General features: G+C 41.8%; 1 protein-coding gene across 3 annotated transcripts in view; it reads right to left on the reverse strand.

Annotated features, from left to right (window-relative positions):
- Gpd2 (glycerol-3-phosphate dehydrogenase 2) overlaps nt 1-14,778 on the reverse strand; it is a 145,559-nt gene that overhangs the window by 123,156 nt on the left and 7,625 nt on the right. The window contains exon 1 of one of the 3 annotated variants that reach the window (XM_055600532.1): nt 8,516-8,541. The exons of the other annotated variants lie outside the window; for them this stretch is intronic. The gene's annotated coding sequence lies outside the window, so the exon portion shown is untranslated. Of the gene's footprint in view, nt 1-8,515; nt 8,542-14,778 lie in introns of those variants that run through there. 3 annotated transcript variants of the gene reach the window in all.

Here is a 14,778-nt window from a genome sequence, read left to right on the forward strand (position 1 = left end):
GCAAGCCAGGAAGCAGCACCTCTCCCTGGCCGCTGCACCAGCGCTTGCCTCCAGCTTCCTGCCCGGACTTCCTCAGGGATGGACTGTGATGTGGAAGTGTCAGCCAAACAAACTCTCCTAACCAAGTTGCTTTTGGTCATGGCGTTTCATCACAGTGATAGTATCCCTTAACTAGGAACACACACACACACACACACACACACACACAAACACACACACACGACAAGATTATTTCATAGCATATACGTGCACACAACTCAGGTTTTATCCTCACCTGCATAAACCCACACTATCTTGAAAACAATACAGCACACCTCTCCTTCTGCTCCAGAAACAATCAGAATGTTTTCCTACATTCACCCAGATTTAAAGGAGTCTACTTTTTAGCTGGTTAGGGTAGAAAATGCAAAGATCTGTCTTCTAACCACATATATGCAGATCATCTCAGCTAATCAGAATCCATATATTCATTTGTATGGCAAAGTAAAGGACAGTCGCCCTAATTCTAGCCAACATTTTTGCCAAATGGCACAAATACAGCTATATCTATACCCTGTATCTTTAAAACAGATTAAAAACATGTATAATTGATACTTCTTTACAAAAAAGGGATATATATATATATATATATATATATATATATATATATATAAAACTAGTATATGTTCAACATAATTAATTTATAACTGAATTTTACTGTCAGTACAATATATTGACACTTCAAGTCTTTTTCAGTACTTTCAAGTGCTTCCAGAATAAACAATGTGAGCCATATTTTTTATTGCTGTATTTTAGAACACAAACATACACTATTCTACACACACCATTTTTGCAAAGGAAAGCAAAAATCATAAGTTCTTAGAATATAACCAAAGCAGGAATTCCACCAAATATTCAGAAAAATATCCCTGAACCATCTTGCCAAGTGAAGAAAGCAAGTTGAGGGCCACTGGGTCTGAATTTGTGCTTTTATCTGGGATGTTGGAATGCCTGCTAGAACTCCAGCACAGTTGAGAGCAGAGGACCCCTTTGTCATCATGGATTGGGAGTGTTTTATAAACATAAGCACCTTTTAAAATAAGGTAATTTTTAAATGACAAGTGCTATGAAAAAAACAGATCAGATGAGTAACAGTTTAGAGAGTAATGGGGGAGGGGTGACAGATTCAAATTTGGATAAAGTACTCGTGAACATGATCTGGAGAAAACACAATCGAGAGGTCAGCACGCCGCTCCTGAGGGAAGCATTTTTGCAAGAGGCCAATAGACAAGCAAAGATCCTCAGCCTGTACAGCCTCCAACTCCTTGGTATGTCAAAAGGCCACTGTGACTGCATCAAGTGGCGCCTGCAGTGGGTTATAGTCAAGGTCAGAAAGACAGACAGGTGCCCAGTCACACATGACCTCCTCCTAGTGAGGCTTTCATTCTGACAATACAGAGACAGCAAGTCAATGAAGGGTTTCAAGCATACAATGATCTGATGAAATACATGTTACAAGAGAAAGAATTGGCTGCGGTATACAGATCAGTGGTAGAGCATTTACCTACTAGGAGAGGTCCTGTATTTGAAATCCAGGGAATCAGGAAGGGCAGAGAAAATGGGAAGAGGGAGTGTGTGTAAAAGCAGTTGCTTTTTAACAGGACACAGCCATGTTCATCAATATACAAAAATGTATAAAAAGAAGGCAGGAAAGAGAGATAAAGCATGAAGAACTTCCCTGAGAAAGAAAGTAAAACACCCAAACCGCAATCAAAAATAGCATCTACAATAGGAAAACCCACACTTCCGGGAGTACAAAAAGCTATTGAACTCACATATTTGAAAGACTGCTCTCTCTCATTCAGTGTGACAGGCTGGTACAAAGAACAGGTTGTCTGAGAGAACCTCTCCAATGCCCACAGAGAAAGCCATCTTCATATCTAGTCCCCCTGGGGCTAAGGCGGTTTGCAGGTTATCCTCCCATATAAACACAGGCACTATTCATAACCTGATTTGAGACATGTATTAGAAAAGAATCTCAGGTCACATCTCAATAGCAGAAGAGAGCCACAGCACCAGCATCTGCAAACCGGGGAGCTCAAATGCTATGTGAAGCAGTGAAACCCAGTTGAGTACAGATTTAATAGGAAAGAGAGACTGCCAATGATTAATTACAGTTACTTATTTTTTATGGGTTTGAATCTTGATGAGGATGCCTGGCCTCTCCCCATTTTATTTCATAATTTCCCCCCTGTTGGAGACTGAAGAGTAAAAGTCAATTGCCTGAGCGTTGTCGTCACACCAGAAGCTAAAGGGCCCTACATTTCAATTCCAGCTCAGAAAACACTCTGACTGAGCAGATGCAATTCGCCAGACCCCAGTGGACTAGGCTAGCACTGTTGTCAGTCAAATCACACAGCGGATGGAAATCAGTAGAGCACATTAGCAATTTAGACTCAACAGCTTCTCCTCAGCCAGAGACCGTAGGATAATGCTGAATGAAACTCAAAGCTAATCCAAAAGATTCAGCCCATAGCCTGAGCCCATGCTCTTACCAAGATGCAGGCAGGAGGCAAGTGACTTGTAAAATGGCATTTCTAATAGGACTCTTGTCAAAACTCCAGGATCCAATATCAACGTGGTGACCTTCAGGCCTGACCTCACCCAATGCACTTCTGCCTACTCCCGGAGCCATTACCTTGGCAGCTGCCAACAATATGCTTTGTTATGTGCGTATGTTCTGAGGCAGCTGACTGTTTCCACAGAGACTATGACCTGAGGTGTTCACCCCACCCCTCTGACAACCGCAGCCTGAACAAAGACACCTGACTTCTCTAGACCTCAGTTTCTTCAAATAAAAGATCAAGATTGGGAGTGGAGCAATGTACCTCTGTCTGAAGCATTAAAGAGTTTCAGGACAGCTGGGGCTACAGAGAGAAACGCTGTCTCAAAAAAGAAAAAAAAAAAACTAACACAAAAAAACCTGGAGTTTGCATCCCACACATGGGATGCATGGTGGAGAAGGGCTCCTGTAACTCTAGTGCAGGTGAGTGATGAAGACAGGTGTACTCCCGTGAGGGCCAGGTAATCTAGTCACTCAGTGCTTAGATTTTTAGCACTAGGGACAGAGATGCAGTGAAGAGAATGTAGAAAATTCATTATGGAAAGAGCAAAACAGTGACCCAACTCAACATAGTTGGAACATTCCTTTAATCCCAGCACTCGGAAGGCAGAGGCAGGAGGATCATCACAAATTCTAGGCCTGTCTAGTCTATATGGTAAGTACCAGAGAAGTCACAGCAACCTTCCCAGACCTTGACTCAAAAAAAAAAAAAAAAAATCAAAAAGCGTGTGTGCATATAAATTCCTGTTTAAGCAGATGTGCATATATGCATACATGAAGACTAGTAAGTTGAGTCATTTTTATTTTCTTCCTTGTATGCACCATTTTTAATATCTATATAATGATTGTGTGTTATTATTCTTGGTGCACATGGCAACCATGAGCTCTAAGAGAAGCCTGCAGATGGACATCTGACACCTGACCAAATGTCACGCCATCTGACCATTACTGGGTGATTTTCCTGTTATACCATTGTTCTCGTCTTTAATAAAGATGAGAAAACAACCACACAGAGAACAGAGAAATACGCTTTGCCTTTTCAATGTATTGGGAGTCTTGGAACAGGAACTAGAAAACATTACAGAAGTGTCTACCTTTTTCTGAGAAAGGTAGAGTATCTACCCCAGCTAAGATGAACCTGCCTTATAGTAACTATTTAAAATAGTTAAATGGATTTCGGCGTGTGTGTGTGTGTGTGTGTGTGTGTGTGTGTGTGTGTGTACATGATTGCAGCAATGTGTATCAACAATACACACTCAGAAGTCAGAGGACAACTTTCAGGGGTTGGTTCTTGCCTTATAGCTTTCTGCAACTGTGCTGCAGACTCCAGGCTACCTAATTCTAGAATCTTCAGGGTGGCCACTCAAACAGGGGCCCTAGAACTCTACTAGACCATAAGGGAACTCTACTAGACCATAAGGGAAGCTCACAGAGAAAGCACAGCCTCTCCTGGGATGAGCTCAACCTTGCTTTTTCCTCTGCCGGTAGTAATGTCCTAGTTTGCAGGGCACGGCCCCTTCTCTGCATACATCCGGGTGCCTGCTAGTCGCAGGTGCACTCCTTAGCACAGTCACACTCGATTGGGCACATTCAGGGTGGTGTGGCTCATTCGACTGACACCACTGTCAAGTTCAGTACAGCATCCATGGTAGGAGGACATTCACCACACATGAGACACCAGCAGCCATGCAGCTCAACTCAGACACGCGCCGTTCGACCATGAATTTGGTTACCTCCTCTATAAAATCTCACCTGCATCAAAAAAGTATATGTTTCAAACTGTGAACTGCCAACTGCCACAGTAACATATAAGACTTCTAAGCACCTACAACACGCTCTCACTCGCATTCTGCACACTCACGGTACAGATGTGGCCACTATGATGCCTGAAAGTAGAGAAGGAAACAGCAACAGCCTTCCTTCACTGTGCTACCACCCCACTTTGGCCCATCCAGCCCTGCACTGACCCAGGTATACCTAACACTCACAAATAAACCCTGTCACTTCCCTAAAATCAGTAGGCCTCCTCCAGCTCTTCCTTTCCAAAGCAAACATTCTCTAAAACAGAGGAGATTCTGTCGTTTGTGGAGTGGCCTATCACAGATCCCTACAAAGCTGAGCACCTACTACAGATGTGGGCCACAGGTTGCTGCTTGCAGAAGTCAGGGGGAGGGAGCGAACTCTCCCTCAGGTCAGTCCACAATCACGTGAAGTCCAGTGGCTGTGCTTCCAACACTGTTAGTGGGCACAGACTGAAAGCGTTCCCCTGTAAGAATCCTGATCAAAGGTTTGTGTCCTGGATTAACCCTTGTGGGTTAATCCACCAGGACAACTGTGCCCAAGCATGGTTTTTCATCCTGTCTTTGGAATAACTTTTTTTTTTTTTTTTTTTTTTTTTTTGTGCTTAGTTCAGTTCAGAGAAACTGGGAAGTTGCTTTTGGCTCCATCACAGCTCTGGGCTCCATCTCCCTTGGGGAAAAAAAAATACTAATATAAAACCAAAAGTTATCAAAACAGTTAACTTTGTAAGTTAATCTTTCTAAAGAAATGAGGGTATTTCTTGGGAACGATATGCTGATCTCAGGCTCTAAAGACACACAGCCCTACTGTTTTTTTCTTTACAGGGATTACCTGGGAACAATCTATGACCCCAACTGTCAAAATGGGGTCGTACCTGTTCAATCATTCAGAGCATGCCAACCTCAGGCCAACAGTCCCACTAGCCAATTTCCCATCGAACCGTCTCTGTCATTCATCTTAGACTCCCAAGCCAGCCCCTAACCCATGCTCCTTTTACCACTACTCCCAGCCACCTGTGTTACACACTGACTCACTGCTGCTCTTGCACATCACAGTGACTCACAACATTCATACTGCTGGTATCTGATTTACATTATCTCAAGCCTTGGTGACACAAAAGTAATTATCAGTTCTGTGAGACAAGGAAATTGACGTCTGAAGAGACCTTAAATGGACTAACTGGACTTTGAAGCAGGTCTCCAAATAGTTCTACTATGGGCAAAAATCAAGTGGGCAGCGGAAAAAAGCCCAATCAATTATACTTAACACACACCAGAAAACCATCACATTTGCTGCCTTCATTAGGCTACATAACTGAAGAGGTTAATGAGTACAGCTCAGCCCAAAGCAGCGACAACAGTGAATGAGGCATAACAACAAGCGCTAGCTTGCCATCTTAATCACCTCGGTCACAGAGATACCGAATATTTTCTCCACTTATTCTCACTTTTGGCAGATTCCCCTTCACTGGTAATGGGGAAAAGGAACTGAAAAACAGGAGGCTAAGCAAAATCTGGGGAGTGTATATGCACTTGGGAAATAGAGACAATAAACTAAATAGGTTACGACAACGTTGGCTACAAAGTGAATTCAAAGCTAGCCTGTACTATGAGATACTGTAATATATAGAAAAATATAAAAAATAACCCAAAAGTATAGCTAACATGACCTAGACCTCACAAAAGAAAAGTAATACATAAAGTTGGTATGCACAGCATCTTCCTCTGTGGTAAACCTGTGAGTGATTAATTTGTGGATTTTGACTTGAAGGAAATCACAGCTTAGAAAAGGAGATTCTAAAGCAAATAGAAAGTCAAGTGTGATAGATAACACATGCTTTTAATCCCAGTACTCAGGAGGCAGAGGCAGGCAGATCTTTGTGAGTTCAAAGCCAGCCTGGTCTACAGAAGAGAGTTCCAGGACAGCCAAGGCTACATACTAAGACCCTGTCTCAAGAAATTAATTAATTGATTAACAATAAAAGAAATGAATACAGTTTGGATAAAAAGCTAAAGGAATAAATTATCCCTGAGAGAGAGGGTCATCAGAGGCAGCTGTGGATCATCAGAGCATCTGTGGGGAAAGCAATATTAACTGTGTTGTTGAAGGCCAAGATGAGCACAGTGCCTCCTGAGGGAATGGGTGCCCCTGTGGTGTAAAAGCAGAGGACAGTAACATTACTAGATATTGCCCCCAGCGTGGGTCCTTTTTCTGTCTGGGAACTGTAGAACCATTAAGAAGACAGAACACCAACTAGAAAATCTTATTCATTCATTCATTCATTCATTCATTCATTCATTCATTCATTTATTTATTTATTTATTTGAGATGAATGTGCAAAGCAAACCCTCAACTCTTGTGGGGGTAGTGCTCAAAGCTTTGTTGGAAAAGACAGGGAGAGGGAACAGTTTAGTTAAAGGAATGCCTAGCTGTCTATCTCTAGGGATGGGTAGAACATTAATAGGATTGGCATCTATCTATCTTTACTCTTTTTATGCTACACCCAATGGTCACCATGACATATGGCAACTGTCAGGCACTGGAGGATGTGGCATTTTCCATGCGGGTGGTATGATATTATAAAGCTAGAAGCTGTCATCTCTGGCAGCCATCTTAGCTCTAGTCAGATTTGGCCAGCCTACCTGAAAAAGGACTTCTGGCCAGGAGGTAGTCCATCCTCAAAAGTTAGCAAGATTAGAATGAGTTAGAAATTCACAGTAGTCACCTAGGCAGGACTCTTGAGTAACAAAGCAATCATAACCAAGAAGGAGGCAAGAAGAAAGAAGGAAGGTGGGGTAATTATTACATATCTTACATGATTCATGAGAATTCAAAGGGATTTGGACTTTGCCCAGTAGATAAATTATGGCCAGTGCGGCATATTGGTTAGCTCTATACTGTGTTATGAAGGCCTTTCTAGTCAGCACTCAATGTGAATCCTCACCGCATTCCTAGGAGGATTTGGAAGGCAGTCCCTTTTGCTAGCTGCCCATCCTGAAGCACTGCTAGGAGATGAACTAGGACACAGCTGGGTGTGGTGACACCCACCCAGGGCCTCTCCTTAACCACCTCACTCTGGACCCCAGAATCTACCCCTTGAAACTCTACCATGCTTGCTTCTCTCAGTGTTCCTTCTCCAGGCTAGACTCTGAGATTATGGAAGTAAGATTTAACCTGAGTTTAAAAGCTGAAGCATAAACACTTCCTTTCACAGCATCCAAACAAGGGTGTGTTGCTTTATTCTCACATTTGGGGTTTAATTCTTCAGCCAATAACAATGGAATGGCTGAGCCATTCCCATCTGAGCCAGTTTTGATGAGCTCCCTTCCTGGTCTCTCCTGTAATGAAGTGATAACTGAGTTAATATCTCCCTTCACAAGAGGGTGGTGTGTTCGCATTGCATCTGAGTTGTTCAGTACTTTTAGTGACAACCCTGCTCATAGCCCCAAATCTCCCAACCTGGAGGTAAATGAAGCTTTTCTCTTATCTTCTAATGTTTTTCTGAGGCCTTTTGTTTGTTTCTTTGTTTTACTTTATTTTTACTCTTTTTTGCATTGTTGTTGTTAATCATTTTGAGACAGCATCTCTTGGAACACCAGCTGATCTCCTGTTTACTATGTATCTCACATTGGCGTTGGGATTGACAGGAAAAGACTACTACAGTTGGCCCTTCATACTTTTACCTAGCACATGCCTATAATCTCAGTGTTCAAAAGGCTGGAATAAGAGAGTGTATGTTCCATGCCAAACTGGGTTACATAAAGACATACTGTCAAAAAGAACAATGAAAATAATTGAAGTTCATAGTATTAAACTTTACCTCCTTTACATTTAGAAATACATGTGTATGCATATATGCATGTAATAAAAATTAACAAAAAAAAAAAAAAAAGAGGCCATGAATTTCAAGGGGAGCAGAGAAGAGTATACAGGAGGGTTTGGAAGGATGACAGCAGAGGAGGAAGTGCTGTAATTATGTACAATCTCAAAAATAAAAAGATCATTGTACCAATCAAGCAAGACTTCAAACTTAGTTGGTTTTTTTTTTTAGACCTATTGTTCTTTGAAACAGACATACTGTAAAATTAAAAAAAAAAAAAACTAAAAACTTACCTCTTACAGTTCCTTGCAGTCACCATCTATTTCTCATTCATTGATGACTTTAGCACCTATTAACTTTCAAAATTCAACTCTGTGTGTATTTACCTGGAGGCTAGAAACCTCAAGCCTCCCCTCCCCCGACCATTGATCTGTTCTTTGACTCAGTCTCAATGAGACTGAGTCACTCTCATTCTTCCAAGGTCTGTATCATCCTTCTTTGAACTGGCTCCTGAGACTTCTTCAAAGCACCCTGTGTGTGAACATCCATATCTTCTCAGCTCATCTCCTTCTCAGCTCATCTACTCAGTTTAGCATTGTAATTTCAACATGACAGTGTTATCTTGCTCCCAACACCATTCACTGACTTTTTGTTCTACTTTGAGTCACTTCTCATAATGTTTGGCTTGAGATAAAGGTTTATCGGCTGGGCAGTGGTGGCACATGCCTTTATTCCCAGAACTTGGCAGAGGCAGGTAGATCTCTGTATGTTCAAGGCTACCCTGGTCTACAAAGCCAGTCTAGGAGAGCCAGTGCTATAAATAAAAACTCTGTCTCAAGAAATATATAAACTACTCTCAACCTAAAACTCGTGAACCTAAAATATCGACTGGGTGACACTCATTGGCCAAACCCCGCCATCAACATCTCCATCTCCAATCCCGGTTCCTCCCTCCAGACTCCAGCATCACCATTTTAGGGAAAGTACAGAGAGTAAAGTGACAACATCTCCCCACCCCAGCTCTGCCCCATCATACCTGTGTCCATTCTCCCTACAGCCCTTCCTTGCTTTAAGAACCAAGTATCTTGTATCTAATCAAGACCAACACCTCCATTTGTACCCTGAGTCTCCTCCCTTTCTTACTCTTCGGCAATTTTATTCCTACTGTCGTCCATCTCTCTACAGTGGTCGTCACAAGAAACTCATTCCATTATCCACTGGTTTTAAAGAATCTCCCTCTACAATATCTCCTTTCAAAAGCACCTATTTCTTTGTTTTTCCTCACATTTCTTAAAGTTTCTGAAAGTACTGTCTCTCCACAATGCAACCCAGTATGCTTTTGTCCCAGCTTCTCTACTCATCAGTTAGTCAAAATCAAACATGAACTATTTCACCAAATGCAGTCTCTGTAACTGACACAAAACCATCTTCTTAAAAAAAAAAAAAAAACACGCAGCCCATCTTCAAAGTGATCACATTCTCCTAGTTTCCCTCCTACCCAATGACAAATGATTTATATAACAATTGATCACTGGTCTTTTCTCAATCTGAACATTCAATGTAGGAAACCCCATGCAATATCAAAGATAATCTAACTATGTTCAGAAAATTCCCAACTTGTCTGTTCATCTTAAATGCCTTTCAGTCTCTCCAACTTCTACTTATCCAGTTGTATAAAATGTCTAATAAGCACCTCAGACATAATGCAGCCAAGTCAGCATGCTTTCTGTTTCCCCTCAAGCTTGTTTCTCTCCAAATTCTCATTTTCTCAGTAATTGGCCTAGACACTCAAGTAAAATTGAACCCTTTATTTTATTTTTTTAAATCTACTATCAAACTTAGTCACTAATCTATTTCAAAAACATCTCCTAAATCTGTCCATTTCTTTCTGTCTTTAAGATAATGCTTGTCCACATGATAATTTCTCAAATGAACAACTAAAATAGAATTTTAACTGAAGTCCTCTTTTCAGTGTCTTCCTACTTCCCACAACCCTGTCTACTTTAAGCAGCCAGAACAGACTCTGATAGCATGCAATGGAATCATTGCTAAATCACTATTACCCACAATTGCTTCTTGGCAAGTAGAGAAACGTTATATATTATAAAGGCCCATGACCCCTCCCCCTCAAAGAAGCTCAACTCTAACCAAGAAAACATTTCTTAGTATATAAGAAATGCCTTCACATCAAAGAAAATTAAGCTTTTAAATAATTTTAATTTAGTCTTTCTTCTAAGAAGGGATTAAGAAACAAAAGGACCCTTTGTCTCTTTGTTGGTGGTGTGAAATAAGGTTTCCCTTTGTGCTCCAGCCTGGCCTGGAGCTCTCTGGGTAGCCCAACCTGGCCTCCAACTCAGAGCGTTCAACTTGCCTCCACTCCCAAACTCTGAGATTAACAGCATGAACAGCCACACCCAACTGAGAGACACCGTGCTACACCACATCCCTTTAATGACCTGCATCTAGTCAACCCTAGAATGAAACTGAAGCATTGTAACTTGGATTAAAGCCACATAGAATCTGGCCTTGAGGACTATATAAAGTTTCTCTTGAAGGCTATGTAAAATTCCATACAGATGCCTTAAAGATGTTCACATCCTAATCTAGTTGCAGATGGTTGTGGGCCATTATGTGGGTGTTGTGAATTGAACTCGGGTCCTCTGAAAGAGCAACCAGTGCTCTTAACCCCTGAGATATCTCTCTCCAGCCCCAAATCTATGAGCTGGGAGGAATAGCACACACTTCGGCTTTTTGGCCAGTTTGCTTCTTTGCAGCAGGACCTCATTGTGCAGCTTGGGCTGGCCTGGGACTTGCAGCTTAACAAGAATGACACTGAACTGCCTCTGCCTCCCCAGTGCATGAATTAAATGTGTGAGACCACCATACTTGAACACCTCGAATTTTGATGTCACCTGTCCCCTCTGCCTTATCTTTGCACAAATAGCTCTTTCTGGACTTTCATGACTCCAGGAAAACATCAGCTTTTGAGACATACTCTCCTGAGTCAGACAAACATGTGGTAATCATATAGCCTTTGTCATCTCAAATGCCCATTCATCATTCAATAACAATCAGGCCTTTCTCCTCCACTAAAATCTCAATTCTACGAGAGTAGAAAGTGATCTGTAGACCTCTATAGTTCTAATTTGTGGGGAAATGGCCAGATTTATGGAATAGATGATCAATAGGTGGTAAGGGGAAGACCCTGCTGGTCCTTAGTGAACAGAGAACAGACAAGAGAAGGAAGGATGATCCTGCAATATCTGCAGAATCATCAACGAGGAAGCAGCCACTGGTGTCAGCTCCCAATCCCCCAGAGGTGTGGCTAGAGATGTTGAGATGAAAATCACCCAAATCTGGAAGGGGGATAAATCAGGTGATGTGAAGAGAAAGGCCAGTGAACTATGAATAAAGCCTGGAAAGGAACCTGCAGACAACCATAAGAAAGACTCCAAAGGAAGGAAAGCTGTCACAGCGACCCCGTGGATTCCATTTCCTAAGGAAAAGGCCGAGCAAAATATAGAAATTTCAAAAACAAAAAACAAACAAAAAATAATAATAATAACCCATTGGCTTGTCAGTCAGGACCTCAATAAATATACTGGAAATAAATTCATCTGAAATTGGACCCCATATCTCCAAAAATTATAGAGTGGGAGCAAGGAAGCAAGCAAAAACATGAAAGGATACATTCACAAAGCTCAGGTTTAACCGCAGGAAGTGAGCATGTGGCCAGAGTGTGGGGGTGACAGCACAGCTTGAGTTTGGTCTTGTTTGTGTTGGGAAGTTGGAGCCTTCTTGTAAATACTTGAAATGCAAATGAGCTGCCCAGCATGGTTGTACATATCCATAATCCCTGGCCTTGAGAGGCTAAGACAATCTGCGTTGAAGCTGATCTGCGATATACAGCAAATCCCTCTTACAAAAAGATAATAATAAAAATATTTTGTTGTTTTATTAGAGACAAGGTTGTGAGACCATGGCTGTCCTGAAACTCACTATAGGCCATGCTGGCCTCAAAATCAGAGCTCTGCCTTCTGTCTCCTGAATACTAGTTTAAAGGCATGCACCACTACTCCCACTATTTTTTAAATATTAATAAAAATTAAATGTAAGCAAGGAAAATTTTCACTAAAAGGAGTACACACCTTTAATACAAGCATTCAAGAGGCAGAGGAAAGTAGATTTCTGTGAGTTCAAGGCCAGCCTAGTCTACAGAGGGAGGACCAAGTCATAGGAAAAAATTATAATTAATAGGAAAAGTATTGAGCTTGAGTGACTCAAAGTTGGGAGTTGACAGAATCCCTGGGTTCAAGTACAAGAAGAGATGAGAGGAAAATACTAACAGTTGTCTTCCTAGTATAAGATGAAGGATCCAATGAAAGAAACATCATTTAAAGTCCTATATTCCCATCATTGTGGGCTCCTCAACAGAAGACATTGGCAATCTTCCTTGAAGACAATTAAGGCTCTGCAGTGGATTTCCAGCCAACCCAACATGAGTGGCGCTGACACATTCACTTCAAGAGTACACCCTGGGAAGGTGGAAATGCTTCTTCCCTCTCACTTTCCATCAGCTGGAAGGGGCTGAGAACAAAGCTGGAAGGAAGGACATAAACAGGACTGGTGGAGTCTGGACCAAGGAAAAGTACTATGCAAACTGAAACTGCACACAAGAAAGAAATGAACCTGTATGTGAGCCTGGGTCTATTTTCAGATCTCTCTGTTACAACAGTTTAGTCTGCTCTAACCACTAACAATTATGAACTGCATGGGTGGGTTGAAAGGCTCAAAGATGATGCCGTAAGTTTGGGAAAACTGGAGTAAGTAGGAGGCAAGAGAATGGTAAAAATCAAGAGCAGCACTAGATATACAGTGAGACTATATCTAAAGAAAATAAATGGTGAAAGACACTGTCTAAAAACAAAGCCATTGTCCACATATGAAATGAAAAAAGAAGTGGCTACTGGCTAAAGGAGGGTAACAAATTTGCTGGTGCCCAGAATTTACAAGTCCCAAAAGCAAGCAGGAGCCCAGCTGTTAAACCAGGATGATACTAAGTTGCAAGTTTTTTACACACCTATCAAGTCTCAGAAGTTTGCAACAATGCCACGGGTCCCTAAGGTCAAATCCACAGAAAACTACGGAGTTGCCAGGTAAAGTGTTAGGTGCTAAAAGGTGAAATTCAATGGAGTGAGCAGCAGAATTCAAAGTAGCAAAAATAGGAAACATCTCACCATAAAAAAAAGAGAGAAAGAGAGAGAGAGAGAGAGAGAAAGAAAGAAAGAAAGAAAGAAAGAAAGAAAGAAAGAAAGAAAGGAAGGAAGGAAGGAAGGAAGGAAGGAAGGAAGAAAAATAGTGAGTAGTAGCTGGGTATTATGCATGCCTGTAATCTCAGCACTCAGGAGGATGAGACAGGAGAGCCAAGGGTTCAAGTCTTTCTTGGGCCACATAGTGATGAATGCCAGCCTGGACCACATTTCTATCTCATAGAGAAAAAGAAGGGGATGGGGCAGCGGGAGAAATAGGAATAGGATTATCTCTTCATATTTTACTTCACAAAGATTTGTGGTAGTCTCTGTCAAACCAGAGAGAAGCTGTGAATGAGTAACTGAATTTCTCTGATCTCCACTGATCATCAATACAACAGAATTCACTGCTGGAATGTGAAACAACAGATAACAGAGTGTCAGCTCAGTGCCTGGAAACCAGCAGTTGCCCAATAAAAATGTCTTAGTGGGGGCAGAGGGTTAAGAAAGGGTCTCAAGGTGGTCCGTTGCCTGGCTAGGGTCCAGAGATAAACAGACCCGTGGGCAGCACTGGCTTTCTCCTGCACAGGAAAAGAGTAATAAGCTCTTTAGCTTTTCTGCGTGCTTCAAATCCCTGAAGTCTAGCTACTTCACTGGACAGAGGGGGAACTTCAAGGTGCAGAGACTGGCTAAAGCCACTTTCAGTGACCTCAGGGGTGCTGGGAAGAAAAGGCTTCTCCTCAGTCACCTTTAACCTCTTCTCCTCAGCTACCTTTGACCTCACCTACATATATGGTCCCTGGGTTTCTGTTCCCTTAGAATCCAGAGAACTTGGAGGCTGGAAAGAAGGCCCAGCAGTTAAGACCACTTTCTCTTGCAAAGATATCAAGTTGGGTTTCCCAGCACCCATGGTGGATGGTTTTAGAACTCCAGCTCCCGAGGATACAATGCCTTTTTCTGGCCCCCAGGGACACCCAAACATACAGGGCATACACTCATACTCATAAATAAAAACAAACATAATTTATTTTTTAAAGTAAAAGGGTCAGAAAACTTTATTTTATAATGGCAACAAGATGTTATCAATCCCCTTATTAGGGTTTGCAGGATTCTTTAATGGCTTTTAGTTTTTATTGTTCCTTGGTGTGGGTTTTGTCTGTTTGTTTCTGTTTGCTTGCTTTTGGTTTTTTTTGTTTTGTTTTGAAACAGGGTCTCTCTATAGCCCTGGATGTCCTGGAACTCACTGTGTAACTATGTAGCTGAGGCTGGCCTGGAACTCAGAGCTCCACCTCCCTTTACCCCAAGCC

The sequence above is a fragment of the Psammomys obesus genome, unplaced genomic scaffold (assembly GCF_907164565.1).
Source record: "Psammomys obesus unplaced genomic scaffold, mPsaObe1.curated_primary_1811, whole genome shotgun sequence".
In the NCBI taxonomy this organism is placed as follows: domain Eukaryota; kingdom Metazoa; phylum Chordata; class Mammalia; order Rodentia; family Muridae; genus Psammomys; species Psammomys obesus.